Source organism: Rhincodon typus, chromosome 2 (assembly GCF_021869965.1).
Source record: "Rhincodon typus isolate 14 chromosome 2, sRhiTyp1.1, whole genome shotgun sequence".
In the NCBI taxonomy this organism is placed as follows: Eukaryota; Metazoa; Chordata; class Chondrichthyes; order Orectolobiformes; family Rhincodontidae; genus Rhincodon; species Rhincodon typus.
Window position 1 is genome coordinate 106794856 of NC_063333.1, and position 7494 is coordinate 106802349.

The window sequence follows — 7494 nt, forward strand, 5'->3', positions numbered from 1 at the left end:
TTATACTGGCACTTCCTATTATCCTGCTCCTTTCCAATTAACCTTTACATTCTCTGGCATTAAGCACAGCAATCCTACTGCCAAGTGCTATTTCGTAATTACAACAAGCAACTGAACGCTGCATAACATTTTAGATAGGCATTATCACAACTTCCCTAATTGTGCAGCTGCAATCACTTACATGGACCGTACAGTCATAGTCACAGAGTCACCAACAGCAGAAAATAGGAAAAGGACAGAAGAGCTGGAAGCTACTTTCAGAGGACAGGCAGTCTCCATCATTGGTGCACTGACTACAAATATTGCATAGACAAAGTTCACAAACTGGATCTAGACTGCAAGTCATTCTTCTGGATATCCTCCATATAAGTAAATATATATTTCCTTAGCCATGCCAGTTTAATTAATGATATCAAAGACCAAGTAATTTAACTAAATCTTCACGATATTTACTTTTCTAAAATCTGCACAAACAAATAATCCTGCTGAGCTCTGAAAGACTGGAATTCCAAGTGCAGCCAGACCATCATTGATAATACTGTACGCTTTTCTCAAATGTCTTTGGCTTGTTGGCAAAAATATTTTGCCTATCCATTCTGTACCAAAACAAACAAAACACTCCATGTTTGTGGATTTCCAAAGGGAAAAGTACTTTTTGTTCCCTACATTTATTCAACATCAGCAATCAACTAACTCAGAACAAATTGAATCATAGAAACCTACAGTGTGGAAGCAGGCCATTCAGCCCATCAAGACCACACTGACCTTCCGCAGAGCATCCCACCCAGACTCACCCTTCTGCCCTATTCCTGTAACCCTGCATTTCTCATGGCCAATCCACCTAACCCTGCTGTGATCATCCAGCTCTAACCCACACATCCTTAGATTGTGGGAGGAAACCAGAGCACCCGGAGGGAATCCACACAGACACAAGGAGAACATGCAAACTCCACGCAGACAGTTGCCCGTGGGTTGAATTGAACTCAGGTCCCTGGCGCTGAGAGGCAGCAGTGCTAACCAATTCCTGGGCATTCATGGAAACTGGCCAGTTGATGAAGAGCAGTAGAATCTCTTGGTTTTTTGCATGCAAAATCCCAACTCTAATCCCACACATAGAAAAGTCCTTCAGTAAAAGGACAAGAAAAGCAGAATAAAATTATTTTTAGGACATCTACAATACTCAAGTAAGTGCAGATTAAAAAAATATGCTTTCAACTTTAGAATGGTGACGAGTGACATGAATTCAATAGTTCAAGAGCCCAGCCCTCAAATACTAAATAGTCAAAAGAAGTTGTAGAATATAGTAGTTATTGCAACACAATCATAAATGATAAATAACCAACTATAAAATAAAATGCAACATACCTTACTAAGGCCCCACATAAAAATATTTATTTCTGGTGGACTGTACACATATACGAAAACCATTGCTGTCAGTCAGAAATAAGAGTTAACATTCAGCATGGATTTGTTAAAAAAAAAGACATGTTAGACAGATTTAAAACGTGATTAATAAAGTAGGTGGGTGGAATATATGGATTTTCAGAAGGATACTGACTCAAAACTTACAGGCTTGCGTTAAAACAGTATAAACAGAAAGCTGGTTGCCAGCAAGTAAACATGATGTGGAGATGCCACTGTTGGACTGGGGTGGACAAAGTCAGAAATCACAGAACACCAGGTTATAGTCCACCAAGTTTATTTAAAATCACAAGATTTCAGACCGCTGATCCTTTGTCAGATGAAGTGAAGAGGTGCGCATAGGCACAGAGAGAAAAGGGCAAGGTGATTCCAAGTAATTATGAGTGTCAATAGATAAGTGCAAATAGTGTGAGTAGAGTGTCAGACAGCTGAATAACAGGTCTTTGCAGGTGATCAAGAATGTTAAGCAGTGTGAGTAAAGTGTCAACAGCTGAATAACAAGTGAAGGGATGACCTATGAACTGTTTAATTAAGGCAGAGAGATAATTACAAATAATCAAAAATAAGATGGTGCTAGAGACAAACTAAATAGCTGGAATAATCTAAGTAGGTATCAGAGTGACATGACAAGGGTCTAACCAAAGTAACAAGTAATCAAAAACTGTACAAACTAATTAAAGTAGTTAATAACTTGTGATTATCTCTCTACCTTAATTGTCCATCCATAGTTGCCCTTGAGAAGGTGGGGGTGAGCTGCCTTCTTGAACCACCTGTCAATGCCATTAGGGAGGGAATTCCAGGTTTTTGCACCAGTGACGGTGAAGGAACAGCGATATATTTCCAAGTGCAGATGAGGAGTTGCTTGGAGGGGAACTTGAAGGTGGTGGTGTTCCCCTGTATCTGCTGCCCTTGTCCTTCTAGATGCAAGTGGTCGTGGATTTGAAAGGTAATGTCTGAGGATCTTTGGTGAATTAAACATACAGTATGCTGTTGGACAGGTTATATCAGTGGGGGTCTGTTAGCTCATTTCACCCAACGGCTGATTTGCAGTGCGAAGTGATGTCACCAGTCTGGGTTCAATTTCCACACCCACTGATGTTACCGTAAAAGACTCTCCTTCTCAGCATCTCCTTTGCCTGAGGAGAGATGATCCTCAGGTTAAACCACAAATAGTCGTCTCTCTGTAATGAGAGAGCAGCCCTGAGATCTGGTAAGACTATGGTGACTTTACTTTTAACTTATATCAGTCTAACGCTATTGTTTCCAAATTGTACTTTTGTCTTACACATATTATATCTATACTTTGATCCCAAAACTATTCTCCAACTCAGAGATCCAAGTGAACATGTCACCAGGCTTCCATCCAATCTATTCATGAGTCAACAGCTAGTCATGCAAGATGACTGTTCCATGACTTCTCCCTTCCTGTTGGCATATAAGCAAAATTCAGCTGACAACAGAAAATGTGAAGTTGCACTTAGAACAAGCTATAACAAAACAAGTTGAAACAACAGCATTACATAATTGAATTAATCTGATCTAGACTTTCAATTCAACAATTAAGATACATGTGTACGCTACAGCAGAATTGCTCCTTAGTTTGTTGATTAAGATATATCACAAATCTTTTCATCCTTAATTCAAGAGATTGACTAATCTTGTATTTTAATTGCAGCTGCCTGTTCATTATTTTTTTAAAATGTCCACATGCAAATACAATTTGGCCAGTGCTGCAGGATGTTTACCAAAACTAATTGTTACTGAAGTTTCCTATACGAAAACATTGCAGCTCAGCAGTGTTAGGACTCAAAACTACGTGCAAAGTCTAAACAGTCTTTCAGTAACTGCACAGGATAAATGTCCCCTAATGGATTGTGAGGATTAAAGTTCTGACCCTGATGCCCTGAACAAAGAAAACCTGATAGTCGAAGATGCCAAGGATGTGAGAAGGGAATAGCGAGTCTTCTCAATCACTAATGCTTTTTAAGTAAACAATCAACAACAAAACTTAAGATTTGTACTGGAATATCTGGCTGTCCAATAGAAGACAGAGGGTGGTAGGAGATGGAAAATAATCAGCCTGGAGCTCAGTGACCAGGTGTGTTCTGCAGGGATCTGTTCTGGAGCCCCTGCTCTTTGTGATCTTTCTAAATGGCTTGGATGAGGAAGTGGAAGGATGGGTTAGTAAATTTGCCAATGACACGAAGGTTGGTGGAGTTGTAGACATCGTGGAGGGCTGTTGTGGGTTGCAACAGGACATTGACAAGATGCAGAGCTGGGCAAAGAAGTGGCAGATGGAATTCGACCCAGAAAAGTGTGAAGTGATTCATTTTGGAAGGTCGAATTTGAATGCACAATACAGGGTTAACGGCAGGATTCTTGGCAGTGTGGAGGAACCAAGGGATCTTGGGGTCCACGTCCATAGATCCCTCAAAGTTGCTACCCAAGTTGATAGAGTTGTAAAGAAGGTGTATGGTGTGTTGGCTTTCATTGGCAGACGAATTCAGTTTCAGAGCTGTGAGGTTATGCTGCAGCTCTATAAAACCGTGGTTAGACTACACTTGGAATATTGTGTTCAGGTCTGGTCACCTCATTATAGGAAAGATGTGGAAGCTTTAGAGAGGGTGCAGAGGAGATGTACCAGGATGTTGCCTGGACTGGAGGGCAGGTCTTAAGAGGAAAGGTTGAGGAAGGTAGCTAGGGCTTTTTTCATTGGAGCGAAGAAGGATGAGAGGTGACTTGATAGAGGTGTACAAGATGACGGGAGGCATAGATAGCACAGATAGTCAGAGACTTTTTCCCAAGGTGGTAATGACTATTACGAGGGGGCATAATTTTAAGTGATTGGAGGAAGGTATAGGGGAGATGTCAGAAGTAGGTTCTTTACACAGAGAGTGGTGGGCGTGTGAAATGCCGGCAGTGGTAGTGGAGTCAGATAAATTAGAGACATTTAAGCGACTCTTGGATAGGCACATGGAGGATAGTAAAATGTAGGGTACTCAGGGTAATTTGATCTTAGTAGGTCAAGTCGGCACAACATCATGGGCCGAAGGGCCTGTACTGTGCTGTACTATTCTATGTTCCAATATCTGTAGCTGTGCTATAGGTATTTAAGCTACTTCAGAAATAAAAAGTGCCCCAGCTAATTAGAACAACAGGAGCACTTCTAAAATTAAAATAAATTCTTCCTCAGTTAAGCTCAACTAGATAAACCCTTTGGATATCTAGCTCCTCTATATTTGAAAGGATTTCCTTTGCAGATTGTTTTCTCTAAAATCTGCCATCCAAAGTAATGAATTAACTGGGGCACAGATTATACAATTTATATTATATAAAATCGATCTCTTAAACAAGATGTTAGTAAGTTGCTTTCTCACTCATATGGGCTGCAAAAATCTTGTTTCCAATTTCTTAAGTGACTTGACCTTTATACTAATTAATTTGTTCTAGAACTGAACAAAACAGAAATAATATCTGCAAGGCAGTTATGGGAGTACTCGGACTGGTATTAGGAAATCCAAATTATAAGGGAAAGTCTGGATTCCTACTCTTTGTTACTTGGCAGTTCTTTTTGGAAAATACGTGCAGACTTTACGTGTTACTGGATTGTATTTCATTGCAACTGCTAAATGCTTTCTCAAATAATCAACGGTCCATCTTCACATCTGACAAAAGATTGGGGCAAGTATTTTTGGCACCTGTATTAGAATGCCTGAGCAAGGGTCAGCACTTTCAGGAGCGAGAATTGAAAAACAGTCAAAAAACAAAGATTCTGGACAGTTGCCTACTTTATACTTCTTTCAAATAAGCATCAGTACTCATTAGGTTTTCAATCAGACTGATTCAATGCCAACTAGAACTCACCTACAAAATGCCCCAAGTTCAAGTACCATATATGAAATTTTTAAGCACATTGGTATAACTTACTGATTAAGAATATTCCAACTTGGAATGCTGGAGCTTCAAAATTGTATTAGTGTTTTGTTTATGTTGCTATTCTGTTCTCTTTACAATTTCAACAGAAAAGGCTTATTACCGCATTAACAGAACTGGATCTGAATGCCCAGGCAAAAACTGAGCAAGGATAATGGATTCTCTAAAGCACATGAGCCACGTAAAGTTAAATTTAACACAAATGTGGTTAATTACACGTGACTAAGAACAAAAAAATACAAATCTCAAGCAGCCCCAGCTAGATTTCTCTTTCTTCCCTTCAAACCATGGGAAGGAAATGAGCAGATGCAGCGCAGTAAAGACAGAACTATGCCCATTTCAAGAACTTAAGTTACAAAGGTGATTGATCTGAAGTGTGTTGGAAGTTTATTTAACTTCAATTATGAATGGAATTGATACAAATTATTCACAGTAATAAAGAATTCAAACATTAAATCTTAAAGTTAACAGTAAATAGAGAATTTCAACAAAGTAATAGACATAAGGAGTATGATTCAAGACAAAATTACAAAATGAAATACTACATTTTGACTTAAAAGATAAATGTTCTAGGCTTGTTGTCTATGGCCTTTCGTGTTGCATATTCATATCATTTTCCTATTCATGTCATTTCTTATGTTGTGATGTTAACATTCAAGTTAACTATATCAGAACAAATTATGCACCATGAAAGTCCAACATATTCAACTATTCCACTTATGAAATTGGAAACAGAAAACCACTTCTGACCAAAGGAACAACACAGATCAAATTATTAAGCAGGTCATGGAACTCTCCTTGAAATGAATAGGAATTGCCATTGATAGGAATTTTTAAAAATTGCAATATTAGAGAGTTAGTATTTGGTTCAGTTTCCATTTATTTTTAAACTTACACCAAATAAGTTCCTCCTATGTTCAAAAAACAGTTCAGATATTGTGAAATTCAACAACCTATGGTGATTTTACACCATAAGAGGCAAAACTTCCTTTTGGAGAATTTTGCACAGACCATGGCATGAAAGGTTCATTTGGGGAATGGAGCTATTTACACAATTCTAACATTAAAGTTATATATCCCCAGACCAGGCACTGCAGAGAGAATGAAAGTTCCCTTGCCTCTTCTACATTTCAGACATACATACTTCCATAAAGCCTCTGATTGAGATTCTTGTTTAGGAGTGATCTTTATTATGAATATCCATACACTGGAATTGCACTGAGGTGCCCAAATACATTCTGCGCAAGACCTACACTGATAGTAGATTTCTATGCTAAATACAAAGCTAAACATCCAATTTATTTGTACAAATAATTAAACAATGTACCAATTTAGGTCTGAAATAAAACATTTTTTAATGCAGTGCAGCAAAATGACAAGTGACAGTCTAATTTCAACTGCATTTCAAAACTTATTTTCTTCCTCTTTTCAGAAAATACTGCAATGAGCAATCCTACATATTAAGATTAACATTAATTAAAGGGAAAAACAAGTATCTACAGCAATCCTTGTCATATTTTAATAAGTAATGTAACCACAGATAAAACAATTAACTTGCTCAAAAGAAAAAAAGTTCTATACAAGAATTACATGTACAAAAGGCAATCATTTTAAGAGAATTTTTCTTTTAAGAAAAATATAGTTTTGCTTCATAGAACGTTATTAAAGTTGAAGTTTAAAATAACTCAAAAGCAACAATTCATGTCTTAATCTTACAAAATAATCTTACAATTCAATTCCTCATATTGCAAATAATTGCTTCTCCTGTCCTGAGATCAATGACTCAAGCTGAGAAAGGAGTATAAGAAAGCAATCACCTCAGCCTAACAAAATGCAGATGAGAAATGCTTTCTGATGGGAGGACAACAGTATGCAAATGTTTCAGAGATAGTAGGAACTGCAGATGCTGGAGAATCTGAGATAACAAGGTGTAGAGCTGGATGAACACAGCAGGCCAAGCAGCATCAGAGGAGCAGGAAGGCTGACGTTTCGGGCCTAGACTCTTCTTCAGAAATGGGGGAGGGGAAGGGGGTTCTGTTTCCGGAGGGAGGAGGGTAACATCTTCAGGGTAGGCATCCTTAGAAGAGGCTTCGCAGTGGGGTTGAAATTGTTTCAGAGATAGTAGGAACTGCAGATGCT

The 7494-nt window shown here is 38.3% G+C and overlaps 1 pseudogene; it reads right to left on the bottom strand.

The window, feature by feature from the left end:
* Positions 1–432: 432 nt before the first annotated feature.
* LOC109934431 overlaps positions 433–7494 on the bottom strand; it is a 29232-nt pseudogene continuing 22170 nt past the window's right edge.